Source organism: Scylla paramamosain, unplaced genomic scaffold (genome assembly GCF_035594125.1).
Source record: "Scylla paramamosain isolate STU-SP2022 unplaced genomic scaffold, ASM3559412v1 Contig7, whole genome shotgun sequence".
In the NCBI taxonomy this organism is placed as follows: domain Eukaryota; kingdom Metazoa; phylum Arthropoda; class Malacostraca; order Decapoda; family Portunidae; genus Scylla; species Scylla paramamosain.
Genome location: NW_026973672.1, coordinates 1,615,563 through 1,630,000, shown reverse-complemented (window position 1 = coordinate 1,630,000; position 14,438 = coordinate 1,615,563).

Below are 14,438 nucleotides of genomic sequence, written 5' to 3'. Positions count from 1 at the left end.
TAATTACTTTTTTTACGTTTTTACAAATAATAATAATATATTTTCTTTATTAGTTAGCAGGGAGGCGCGTGCCGGCCAGAGTTGTAAGGGAGAGGGATTTATCAACTTTGATGAGAAAACTTGTGAAATTTCATGCGTGGCAAATCATAAAGGAACATAAATAGAAATGGACAAGAAGTGTTGTTAAAAAGAAGAGAGGAGGAGACAATAAAGATGATCATATTTCATGGATCTATACTAGATTATCTGAGTGAGTCAGTTGTGAGTTCAAGAAATGCTACTGTGACTAGAACATCGGAACTTTTGAGAACGTAAGGGAAGCTGCAGGGTGCCAGTACACTACACGTGGCAGTCGTGAAGCACGCATACCTATATTCACTACCTCCATATGATACAGATAGTGAATCACAAACAATTTCGTCTCCTACAGTGCGAGGGGTGCAGTTATTTAGATTCCCGTCAGTTTGAAGTGAACAGCTGCTCTCCTCACGGCTATTGAGAAGAAGAAGAAAAAGGAATGGGAATGAGCAAGTCACCGTAATTCTCCTCCACGAGTCTCCACACAGAGTAAGAGGGAAGGTAATGATGACGACAAACAAGAGGAGAATAACCATAAGTAAAAAAAAAGCAGTAGATGTGAGTAATAATGACGGCAAGGTGGGAAGGAAATAAAAAGTCAATGAAGGGGAGACAGAGGGGCAAATATGGTCAGATTACGAGTAGTGAGCGAGAGAGGCAGACGAGGCCAGAGGGAGCGGCTGTCGGCGTGAGCTATTGACGCCAGGCAGCTGAGATGATGACCGTGGAGGGGAAAGGTGAAGGGGAGAGGAACTGTTGGTTAATAGTTTAGTGGACGCGGCGCCTTTCCTGACGGGAGGAGAGTGGCGCGGTGGGGAGAGGAAGCACGGTGTACATGTATTGCTGCGTGGAATGAACGCCAGAAAAATAGAAAAGGATTGAGGGAATAGAGGAAGGACGCGATGAGAGGGGAAGAGAAGAAAGGGCCGGGAGTGTTTGGGAAGGATTTTCTGGAGCAATAGAGGAGAGGGTGACTGTAGGGAGACAAGAGGATTATGGGATGAAGGGAAAGGAAGAGGAGGAGCTGTGTTATGTAATAGGGAGGGGAGGACAAATATTTACTAATTTAAAAGGGAAAGGAATCTTGGGTACCTCTCTCTCTCTCTCTCTCTCTCTCTCTCTCTCTCTCTCTCTCTCTCTCTCTCTCTCTCTCTCTCTCTCCATGCTGGCCACAACTCTGCATCTCTGCGTGTTGCCGTTGGTGTCTGTGCTGTTGTTATTTCTGTGTGCGTTAGATCAACTCTTGGTTGTTTTCTCTGGGGAGGTGGAGACGGCGAGCGAGGTCTGATCGGAGAGAGAGAGAGAGAGAGAGAGAGAGAGAGAGAGAGAGAGAGAGAGAGAGAGAGAGAGAGAGAGAGAGAGAGAGAAAGGTGAAGGAAGGGAGGATTATTGCCAATATAAAAGTGATGGGGGAATGAGAGAGGCCTGGGAGGGTTTACACGGAACACTCCACTGTTGGAGATGACGCCCTGAGGGAAAGGGAGGACGCTGGCGCCGCTGTGGAGGGACGCGCAGCACTGCCAGGGGGCTCAGGGCGCTGAGAAGAGGACGTGGAGTAAAAGGAGTAGGAGGAGGTGGAGGAGGAATTGCAGATATCTGCTGGAAAAAAAAAATGTAAAAATATATAGTCAGGATTTGAAGGAGTATGTAGAAAAGAAACTATCTGGATGTTGTTTTGAGCGGATCATATTTTTTTCCCCTAATCAAATAAATAGAGGAAAGAAGACAGGCTTGCTCAGGCCTGTCGTTACTCCCTCCTTCCCTGATCATCCTCCCATTGACTCCGTGCCTCCTGTAAAGTATCTTGGGAGGCAATAGCAATAACGTCTTGTCGTTATATAGTAAAGTGGAGAGCTGACGGGAGGAAGGGAAGGCTGATGAAGAAGAAACAGGAGGAAAGAGAAACACGAAGGGAAGAGAGGAGGGCAGGGAATAATGGAGGTAAAAATGGAAAAAAGGGAATGATAGAAGTCCCAGACCGGGAAGATGAAAGTGAACGGAGGGAAGGGAAGCTCCAGCGTGTTCTAGTTTTGTACACACGAGTATTTACTGAAGCTTTTCTGTGGAGCGTCATTGCCTACACTTGTTGTAAATACTAAGTAAAGACGTGGCCGCGTTTCAGGTGAAGGGAGAACAAAGCCAAGCAGTGTGCGCCCGCCCTTGTGGCAAACACTGGGCAGTCCTGAGGTTGTCGGCCGCTGCTGTGTTGTGGCGCTGCGGGGATGAGAGAACAGAAGAGGCGTTTTCTGTAGTCTTTTCTTTATAAGCTTTTTATATTTATTTAAGAATAGAGCGCAAGTGTTTGTGTTTAAAGAAATTACTTTGTTTTTTCTTCCTTGTTTATTTTCTTGTGCACGTAAGAACAGTGTGTGGAATTAAGATTACTATTATTCTCTCTCTCTCTCTCTCTCTCTCTCTCTCTCTCTCTCTCTCTCTCTCTCTCTCTCTCTCTCTCTCTCTCTCTCTCTCTCTCAGCTGCGATCCTTAAGAAGCAAATAACCACGCTCCCTTCCTCCCTTCCCGTGAACCAAATTGGTCGTCCATACTTTTCTTCCCAAATTTTCAGAGCCTCGTGAAAGCTGATCGGAAACTTGCGTTTTGACAGGACAGTTTTTGCAAGAGTGCAGCCATCCACTTTGTCTTCAGAGTTAAAATGATCGACTTTTCTTTTTCTTTTCGTTTACTTGTTCGTTCCCTGATTTAACTTGATGTTCTTTTAGTGATACGGAGCGAGTTTGGAAATGGCAGCAGGATGAGGAAGGCCTGCACTTTTTTTCTTTCCTTTTTCTTTTCTTTTCTTTTCTTTTTTTTTTTTTTTTTTGCGAGGGGAAGGGTGAAGGTGCTTGCAGTTATTACTTCTTGTATTGTTATCTTACCTATAAAGGTGAATGGTGGCGAGAGAGAGAGAGAGAGAGAGAGAGAGAGAGAGAGAGAGAGAGAGAGAGAGAGAGAGAGAGAGAGAGAGAGAGAGAGAGGCTATAAGGGAGGATGTAAGAGGTGGAGATATAAGGGATGCGAGAGGAGAATGAGGGGAGTGGGAAAGTTGAGCAGGAAACAGTGGAAAAGGAGGGGCTGAGAGAATAATGGCAGGAGATGAGAGAGGGACGGCGATGGGGAGTGAATGAAGCAGAGAGAGAGAAAGGGAAAAGGGAGAGGAGGCAATAAGTGTACAGACCAAAGCAAAATAATAATAACAGATACAGAGATGAGATTAAATGAGAATATCCATGCAACTGGTCGTGAAATATGTAGCGAGAACTTGTATTGCCGTGCCAACACTGACAAGGAATGGCGGAGTACACGACGATAAGGCGACGCAACAAGTACAGGGAGGGATGCTGTACAACACTGGAGTGACTATTCCCTGCCCGTGTTGCACCGCGCTTAGGGAAGTGTGACGCACCGGCATGTGAGATGACAACTCAGGGGGATTTTCTTTGTTACGTAGCAGGAGTCATGCACTAGTGAAGCAGCGTGATGTCAATGTTGATCATAATGATAATAAGAGAAGTGCACTTAGATTTATTACACTGTAACTCGGGCACAATACTGGTTGGTGAAATACATGACATTTTCTCAGTATCTTATAAAAAATATAAGTATTTTTACAGCATTCCTGTTGCCTGACAAGCTTTTTGAGACCCCACAATAGCAGGTGGTGGTGATTATGGCACTGTGAAGAAGGGTCGTGGTGGTGATAATAATGCTAATTGTAGTGATGGTGACAAGGTAGTGATGATAGTGGTGGTGGTGGTGAGGATGAGGCGTGGCGGTTGTAGTGATGGTGATGATGGTAATGGTGGTGGTGCCAGTAGTGGTGATGATTGGTGAGGTTAACAAACACAAATAGCTGCACCAAGCCACACACACTCTGGTTCAGTTGGGTGGGAGTCATGTAGGCACAGGCGTGGAAACACAACGTTGCCTCACTGAAAAGGTAATGAATGGCGAGCATGTTCGTGTCTCAGGGGAGTGGTGTTAGCTGCATGTGTGTGTGTGTGTGTGTTCCGGAGCGACGCTGTGATTCTGAACCAGTGGCTTTGTTTTGTGCTTCATTTGATTACTGAAAATTGTTCTCCTCGATTAACGATGACAGGACTCAGTTTTTAGTTAATATTGTTGTTGTTGTTGTTGTTGTTGTTGTTGTTGTTGTTGTTGTTGTTGTTGCTGTTGGTGTGTGTGTGTGTGTGTGTGTGTGTGTGTGTGTGTGTGTGTGTGTGTGTGTGTGTGTGTGTGTGTGTGTGTGTGTGTGTGTGTGTGTACCTTTGTTTCTTTCGTTTCCATCTGGACCTCTCCCTCCACTTTTCTTCCATGAATCAAATAATCTAGTAATATATTTATTTGATAATTTCCCTGCTATATATTTTTTTTTACATTGTCCTGAAAAATAACGACTAGTCCCTCTACTTTTCTTTCCTCTTTTATTTTTTCCTCGTCCCTAATCCTCTTCAGTGCTGCTCTCTCTCTCTCTCTCTCTCTCTCTCTCTCTCTCTCTCTCTCTCTCTCTCTCTCTCTCTCTCTCTCTCTCTCTCTCTCTCCCATTAACACTCCTCAGGATAAAAAGGACGATAATGAGTGAGAAAAATGAGAAAACTTTTAATGCTGAAGTGCTTCTGTGTTAAGATTTTGTGGGTTTGTTTTCATTTTTTTTTTCCTTTTTTCCTAATACAGAATCCATCTTCCCTTAAGCAGCGTGAAACAACACAACTTAAAAACCTTCAGTGTGTTGTAAGAGAGGAAGAGTGAGGGAAAAAGATAGAGTACTCAGAGAAAACTGCATGAGGAAAAGGATAAAGAGGTTCATTAGCGATTTTATAAACTCTCTTCCGTCGACTTTTATTCTTTTTCAGTTTAATCTTTACTTGCGGAAATGAGATGGCGAAGGGTGAATTAATGGTGGTGGAGGTAGTGTGTGTGTGTGTGTGTGTGTGTGTGTGTGTGTGTGTGTGTGTGTGTGTGTGTGTGTGTGTGTGTGTGTGTGTGTGTGTGTGTGTGTGTGTGTAAGCGTAAAAAAAAAAACTAGTGAAAGAATGGGAATACGAAAACAAAGACTAAGTAAAAGAAAAATGTCAAGTTTATTTTCTCTGGAATACGTGGCAGAAAACGGAAGGATCTCACTTTTCCTGATTATTCTACATTTCCTTTATTTTCTTTTTCCTGGCTGTGAATTTTCGTAAGTTTCTCTCTTATGCACAAGTTTTTATCCTTTGTGTTTTAACGAAATGCCAAAGTTACAGTGTTTTGTATATCACTGCTTATACCACCGCTACCCCACGCTATTGTGTTCTTACTTTCCTTTTTTTTTTTTTTTTTACTTTCCCACAATCATTTTTTTTTTATCATACCTGTTTCTACTTGTTTTCTTTTTTATTTCCTTATTACTGTTTTTTTTTCTTTTCCTTCTTACTGTTTTTTTTTTTTTACGTTAGTTTTATTTTCGCCTTTCTTAAGTATTCGCCTATTTGTCGTTTTACTGGTTTGCTGTTTGTCTGCCTGTCTGTTTATATATCGTCTCTCTCTCTCTCTCTCTCTCTCTCTCTCTCTCTCTCTCTCTCTCTCTCTCTCTCTCTCTCTCTCTCTCTCGCAGGTAAAGTGACGAGAGTGTTGCCCTACATTACCTGCTCTTGCAACACCTGCCTTCACTTTCTGTGGTGGTGAGGATGCGCATCACCATTAGCAGATGTGTCGTCACAGCACTGTCAACAGATAAGGCCGGTGGTGACTGTGCCGAGAATAATTGTTGAGGAAAAAGTGACGGTGTACTGAATTGTCCTATTGCTGTCTCGTTTTTGTTTGTTTGTTTGTTTGTTTATTTGTCTGTTTATCTATTTACCTATTTATTTATTTGTTTGTTTATTTTAATTTTCTGTTGAAATGTAATGTAGATATTGCGTAATAACATTCACCTTCATCCACACTTTCTTCATCCCACTGAATTGCGACAGAGAAAGATCAAAGTGTCCTCGCAGAAGTAAATGAAAACACCACGCCGTGCATTGCAGTCGCCGCCTGTGCGCGCGTCACACAGTAAAAATTCTAATACCACAATTACTCTAATGGAAACATTGCGATGAAAGTGCGACAGATATAACGCTTGACTGAATTGTGAGCAGGAGAAATATCAGTTAAGTACAATTACTGTTTTGTTTTGTTGCATGATGTGAGATTATTTTGTGAAGTTTTTGTGAAGTTTAGTTCTACTTTTCGTTATTTTTATTGTGCAGAATAAGTGCACGAGAGACAGAGAGAGAGAGAGAGAGAGAGAGGAAGAGAGAGAGAGAGAGAGAGAGAGAGAGAGAGAGAGAGAGAGAGAGAGAGAGAGAGAGAGAGAGAGAGAGAGAGAGAGAGAGAGAGAGAGAGAGAGAGAGAGAGAGAGAGAGAGAGAGAGAGAGAGAGAGAGAGAGAGAGAGAGAGAGACGGAAAGGAAAACTAATTTACTCACAAAACGAACAAACCCAGACTCCCTCTCCTCCCTCATCAGAGACACAGGAATCAAGTGATGACGAAGACAAGCTGAAGAATGGTGATGAGTCAGCGGCCAGCATTGCCAACACCACACTCGCCTGTCAGGTTCGTGATACAAGCAGGACTTCAACAGCAAGAGTGTGGCTAAACCTTCTACCTTTATACAACAGACTCATTGGGTCGTTTTCTGGGGAGTGTTGAGGCCTGTGGTGGAAGCCTCGGAGATCCCAACCATCAGTATTCGCATGGACAGGTGGTGCTTACTTTGATTTCTTCTTATTATAATTTGATAGACAAAATGAAAAGTGACGCTCTTGAGAAAACTGAGATGCATGGCGTGTGTGAGGTGGAGGCTGGCGACGCCCCACACGCCAAGCCGCTGAAGGTGAAGGTTTCGGTACAGAAGCGTGGCTGGTGGTGGCGCTGCGTGCCGCGAGCCTCCTTTAAGCAGGTGGCGGTCTTCCCCTTCCACGGGGAGGAGTACTACATGACAACCCCCAAGACCTACACCTCAATGCCGGCAGCCATGGACATGGGCCGCCTGCTGAAGGCGCGCCACAGGTCAGGGGACGCCCTGGTCAAGATCGTTCTGACGCACAGCCGAGGGAAGGTCGTCACCTTCAGGCCGGTGGCGGACTTCATGCGGCGGCTGGGCAAGGGAGAGACCGAAGACTTTGTTTTAGGCCTGACCATTGACGATGGGAACACAAAGGCGCCTGAACAGCAACACAAACAAGACGACGCCTGTGAAACCAATGAACGGAAAGGAATGGTGGAGGAGAAGACTCCCTGGGTTGGAAAAATGTGTCCGAAGTGTCCGCTGTGCACACTGCCGTTCTGGGACCTCCTGCAGGCCTGGGAGCCTCTGCCAGTGAAGCCGCCGACCGAGATGGACACCTACGTGGACATCCTGTCCGCGGAATGCACGGTGCTTAAGACGGAAGCCAGGGTGCTAGTGAAGGAGAAACAGAGCTCCGTCTCAGAGCTGGCTGCCCTGAAGGCTGAAATGGCACGGATGGAGCAGGAGATGGACCGTCTTGAGGCCTCGTGGGCCAGTGACCTCATGGAAGAAGGTGAAGGAGAGCCGAGTCTCGAGCTGGGAGGAATGGAAGAGGAAGATTGCGGCTCCAGGAATGAAGAGGAATGGAGGGAACTGCTTGGTGATTACAGTGCAGAAGAGAAGTCCTACGAAGATTGCTTCACTCTGGATGAAGGGCACGAACACTGGAACACAGAAGATTGTAAGGAGGAAGGCAGTGACGGGGAGAAGGAGGCGGAGGCGGAAAGTGATGAGCACACCCAGGAATGGAAAAGGCATGAGTCTAACCCCAGCATGCACCGCGCCCTCTCGCTGCTGCGGCGCCACAACGCCCCCCACTGAGGCGCCAATGGAAAACATAATATAAGGAAGAAAATTGAAAAAAAAAAAATACAAATAAGAAAACAAAAAAAAAGATATAGTCTTAAGTTTACGTAGTTAAGTAGTACTAGAAAGTGAATCAGAAGAAACATGAAATATAAAATAAGAAAATTGAACAAAATATGAAAAAAATTAAGAAAATACAAAAAAAAAGTTCTAGTTGTAAGTTTACGTAGAGTAGAAAGTAAAGCAGGAGAAATATGAAAAATAGAAAATAAAAAAAGAAAAAAAAATAGAAAATACAAAAAAAAGTTTTAGTTGTAAGCTTACGTAGAATAGAGGAAATATGAAATATAAATAAGAACATTAGAAAATACAAACAACAAAATTTAAAAAAGTTCTAGTTGTAAGTTTATGTAGAGTAGAAAGTAGAGAAGAAATTAAGAAGAAACTTAAATGGATAAAAGAATACTCATAAGGAAATGATAAAAACGTTCTAGCTGTAAGTTTAGAGTAGAAAATAAAATAGAAGGAATATAAATTATAAAAAGGAGAGAGAAAAACAAATAAAAATACAAACGAAAAAATTATTTGTCTGCAGTGGAAAGTAAAATAGAAAAATAAAAAAATAAATATATAAATAAAAAGATCTATTAGTAAGTTTAGGGTAGAAAGTAAAACAAGAAAACAGAAAAAAGAAAAATATATAAATCAGGAAAATAAATGAAAATTCAAACAAAAAAACAAATGTTTACACATTTATGTTGTTAGTATAAATTTTACTTGTACGTTTAGAGTATAGATAATGGAAAAAAAATATATATAAAAAGATATATAGATAAAAATCAAAACAAAGAAGGTGCTAGGAAACGTCTCAATGTTTTAATTGTATGTTGTATAAGTAAGGTAACAGTATACATAAAAAAAAAAACTCCTTTGTAATGCTCTATGGTAGTTGTAAGTTTAGAGTTTAAGTTCAACACACAACTGGCAGCAAAGGTGGTAGTGGTGGTGGTGGTGGTGGTGGTGGTGGTGGTGGTGTTCCTCTGGACAGGGGTGTTGCTGGATCAGGGAGAGCAGGAATGGTCACCCTCCCTCAGCTGTGTTGTCTTGCTCATAACAACACAACACTAACAAAACGTATATTGGTAACAATTTTCGTCACATTAACATTGTTTCACCATAACGTAATATACCCGTAAATTTATTGCAGCTGAGCAATTGGCCTCTGGTAGACTTTTTTCTTATTTGTATAGTGGTGGTTATCTTACTACTACTACTACTACTACTACTACTATTGGCAATGATAATAAGGATAATAGGAAGAGCTTACGGCCTTCCAGGCAGCAAGGCAGATCCCCTCACAGTGACGCAGCACACGGCGCGTGGTCTGCTCGCACCAAAACAGAATAAAGCTGGTAATGTTCCAGAAATATTTCAGCCATCACCTGAGCCGCGGTTTGTTTGCATGTTGAGGTGCAGTAAGTAATGCAGGCTTGATTCAGAATGGTGCCAGCACAACCGCCACTCCACGGAGTTTCGCGAGGGAAAATGTTTTGATGAGGCGACTCCAAGACGAACACAGTGCCTCAGCCTCCAAGATGATGAAGCGTGAGTTGTTGTGCGACCAGTGTTTGTGTGTTACGAGGTGTGCCGTGTGGGAATACAGTGTTGCTCAGCACTGCGTGTGTCAAGGCAGCACTGCATTGGTGGAGTTGTTCATGAAGGAGCAGTAATGACCGCCAGTCACACCAAATGTGGCTTCTTAAAGAGATAGTCAGAGGGAATATCATGACTGCAATTATTTTGTTAGAGTAAATATATTATATTGGAAAAACTGCTGCATGGACTCTTGTACAACGCCAGTGTGGACCCGCGATGCTGAGTGTGGACATGGCCTCACTGAGGCGTGGAGTCTTGTACTACACCAGTGCAGAGCCACGATACTGAGTGTGGACGCGACTTCACTGAGGCGTGGAGTCTTGCACAACACCAGTGTGGAGACGCGATACTGAGTGGATGCGGCTTCACTGAGGCGTGGAGTCTTGCACAACACCAGTGTGGAGCCGCTATACTGAGTGGATGCGGCTTCACTGAGGCGTGGAGTCTTGCACAACACCAGTGTGGAGCCGCTATACTGAATGGATGCGGCTTCACTGAGGTGTGGAGTCTTGCACAACACCAGTGTGGAGCCGCTATACTGAGTGGATGCGGCTTCACTGAGGTGTGGAGTCTTGCACAACACCAGTGTGGAGACGCGATACTGAGTGGACGCGGCTTCACTGAGGCGTGAAGTCTTGCACAACACCAGTGTGGAGCCGCGATACTGAGTGGACGCGGTTTCATGGAGGCGTGGAGTCTTGCACAACACCAGTGTGGAGCCGCGATACTGAGTGGACGCGGTTTCATGGAGGCGTGGAGTCTTGCACAACACCAGTGTGGAGCCGCGATACTGAGTGGACGCGGTTTCATGGAGGCGTGGAGTCTTGCACAACACCAGTGTGGAGCCGCGATACTGAGTGGACGCGGTTTCATGGAGGCGTGGAGTCTTGCACAACACCAGTGTGGAGCCGCGATACTGAGTGGACGCGGTTTCATGGAGGCGTGGAGTCTTGCACAACACCAGTGTGGAGCCGCGATACTGAGTGGACGCGGTTTCATGGAGGCGTGGAGTCTTGCACAACACCAGTGTGGAGCCGCGATACTGAGTGGACGCGGTTTCATGGAGGCGTGGAGTCTTGCACAACACCAGTGTGGAGCCGCGATACTGAGTGGACGCGGTTTCATGGAGGCGTGGAGTTTTGCACAACACCAGTGTGGAGCCGAGTAGTTGGGAAATTGCCACCAGAGCCCCCATTCGCAATATGGCATGCCGTCAGAGTCGCCCCTGGGGGGTGGGGTGGGGAGTGGGGGTCCCCCCCACCCCCCACCCCATCCCCCCCCAGGGGCGACTCTGACGGCATGCCATATTGCGAATGGGGGCTCTGGTAGCAATTTTCCATAGACCCAGGCTTTTAGGTGACTGTGACGGCAATGCCGTGTAGGTCGCCCTTTCACGTCCCCCCCCCCCCCTCCACCCCCCAACCCACCCACCCAGGGGCGGCTCTGACGGCAAGCCATATTGCGATGGTGATCCTGATAGCAATTTTCCATAGACCCAGGCTTGGGAAGAGGGGGGTGATTCACGACGGCAAACACCAAGGGGGGGGGAGGGGGAAGGGGGGGGGAGCGGGACGGTGACGGCGACACTGACGGAGAGGTGGGGGGAGGCGTGCGTCCTTATCCTTCGGCGACGATGGAATGACTAAATGAATCAATGATGGTGGGTGGAAAATAATTGAGTGAAAAGGGGGTGGAGGGGGGGAGGGGAGGTGGGGGTGGGGGGGGGGGGGACTGGCGGCCAGACGTGGCAGCCGCCCGCCACACACGCGTGATTAGGGGGACTCTGACGGCGCTTGCCATAGAAGTCGCCCTTTCCCTTTCATTCACGGAATCCTGGAGGGTGGGATGACTGAGTGTTGCCATCACGCGTTCCCTCCGACATCTCAATACATCCCCTATGGTCAAGGTCGTCGCGACTGCCGCACGAGATCCCGTTACCTGTCCATCCTTTTTACCTGGAGAAAGCGTCTGTGACGGCCAGGGCGGAGCGGCGGCCTCTTCCACTTTCACCGACCACCAGCGGCATGGCTGACGTAATACTTATGTCGGATGGCGGTCTTATTACTATCATTATTATTATTATTATTATTATTATTATTATTATTATTATTATTATTATTATTATTATTACTATTATTATTATTATTATAGCCGACACGTGCTCCCTCCGATATCTCAGTACATTCCCCTATGGTCAAGGTCGTCGCGACTATCCACGCCGTACCGCCATAATCTCCAGTCTGCCGACGTATATATGTCATGAAAAGGTAAAGTTTAAAGTCAGTCTGTTAGTTGACAGGGTTTAAAAAACATGTCATTGAGAGATAGTGACGATATATACGTATACCTATCTTCTCTTGCAGGTGGTAGGTCATTTCCCAACAACACAACAACAGAATTTGAAAACAGAATCTTACCCATTCATTTAGACACCGGCAGGGATTATGAAGTCGGCCTGTGTAATATTTTATTCCCTAAATATTTCTACTGCATTACGGAAGGGGATCCAAATTCTAGTATATCGTTCTATGGTCGGGTTAAGCAGTCAGACTTTGATATGTATGAATATAATATGTATACCTATCTACCGGAAAGGAATATCATCTCCAATTTTACCGATAAGAACATACCGGCCATAACTAAGGCGATTAATGGACAGATAGTGAGAGAACTTCAAGCAATCTTGAATGACTCCTTTAAGATCTATTTCCCTTACTCGGATATCATTTATTATGACCACGACTTGGAGCGGGTCGTTGTGAATAACGCGATTGTCCCTCCTAATGACGATCGTATTTACAGTGATATAAGTATAAAATTTGCATCGCATATAGCTCGCATTCTGGGTTTCAATCCAAATTTTCGCTACACCGTCTACTTTCAAAGATCTGGCGATGTCATTTCATCTTCCAGCGCGAGCGAAGCTTCCTCCTCATCACCCATAAAATTATTCGCTCAATACGTACCGCGAGCTGATGCAGGGACGGATTATATGTACGTTTATACCGACATCATTTCTCCCTCGCGATTTGGTAACCAACTAGTTAATATATTAGACGTCATACCACTCCCCGGCGACAGCACCAGTAAAGGTGCGAATTCAGTTACGTATAAACCACTTTCTGTATCAACTATAGAGAGTGTGGCTATCAAAATTGCTAATCAAAGAGGCAAACCTATTCAGTTTGAAGATGGGGAAAACAGTGTTACTTGCGTGTTACATATAAGACCACGTTAACTTTGCGTCTCGGACGTAAAGTTTTGAAGAGAATCGATCAAGGTGGGATAATGGGTGGAGTGGAGGATAATGAAACAGGCAGGTGTTGCCTACTTCCGAGGCAAGTCACGCACCTCGCGACCATCTGCGCGGGAAGCTTCAGTGTTTCCCCGCGCGGCATGGCGGCCGGGACAAAGTGTTGACAATGTTATAGAAAAAAAAGAAAAGAAAAATGGGTGTTCATTGTGGAACAGCAGAGGCGCGGCTTTTATGTGAAGTGTGTGGGAGATGGCACACCAATCCATCCTGCCCCTCATGTGTGGAAGACCAGTGTGATTTATGCGAGCGGTGTGGACTTCTGTTTCCACATCCACCGCCAGAACACACCTGCGAAGTTGGCAATCCTGCTTCTTCTGGTAAGCATTATTACTTATTTTGGCGGGAATGTATAATAATAAAGATGAAATGACTGTCAATCTTTACAAGTTTGAGCTCTGAGCACATCTTCCTGTACAGGCTCACACTCGATTGAGGTTGGACAGAACGGCGGCGTAGAAGGCCCACGTCGGCGGACGTCACAAGGCGACATCCCACGCGGAGGCGGGGGAAGAGGTGAGAAAAAAAAAATACTACAAATAATAAAGCAATAAATACGGTGCTGCCGCCACTACTAATATTCTTTTTTTTTTAAGACTCGCCACGGCCGGGACCGAGTGGATTATCGGGGAACGTATTCAATTCTTCCGAGACTTCAAGTCCTTCACTACCTACACAAGGTAAATATCAATTCAATAATAATAATAATAATAATAAAAATAATAATAATAATAATAATAATAATAAACTGTCGCTGCTACTTCTATTTTTTCTTCCCAGACACGCCACAAGCGGAGGCGGACCACGATGAGTGCAGCATGGCGGGAGAGTCGGCGGATGCAGACCTTGACGAGCGCGGGATGCCGGAAGAACCGCGGTTAATTGACTCGAGGGAAAATTTTATGAGGAGCTTCACCAGACATCAATATGACATACCTGATCATGTAAGCAGAGATCCACTCGGTCTACTTACCGAATACAGGGAGTTCTTTATACGGGAAATTAGATCATATTTCACGTCACACGGCTCGCCATTCCCCCCCACCCTGAAAATATTTTCACACATTTCTCTGTTACTAGTGAAATTCTCTACCTTAGGGGAGGATGAACATCGAGTCATTCATATTGCTTTTAGAGCACGACTGATCACCTATCAAGATGTGTCTGACCTTGTTGATTTATGGATCCATCAGCTGAACAGTCGGCTGGAAAGCCTTACCAGCGAGACTGAAGGATCTGGTTTTATCATTTCAAGAGTACAGAATTTTTTCATCAATTATTGCTTGCACGTCGCATGTAGTGGCATAGGAGATTATGTTGCTTATCCTAGAGGCGTGCGAGGAGGGAATGAAATTTTCAATCCTGATGGCCGACATTCATCCTGTGTTATTCAGTGTTTGGCGGCTTTCAGACTTCATGCTCGAGGTGTACCTTGGAAAAGAATTCCAAAAATATTACGGAGACGGCATGGCGGAGAGAAATACGTCACGCGCGGAAAAGTAGACAGTCCAGTGACTTGGGAGAACTTGAGTCAGTTAGAAAGGTTAAATCGCCTGTCTC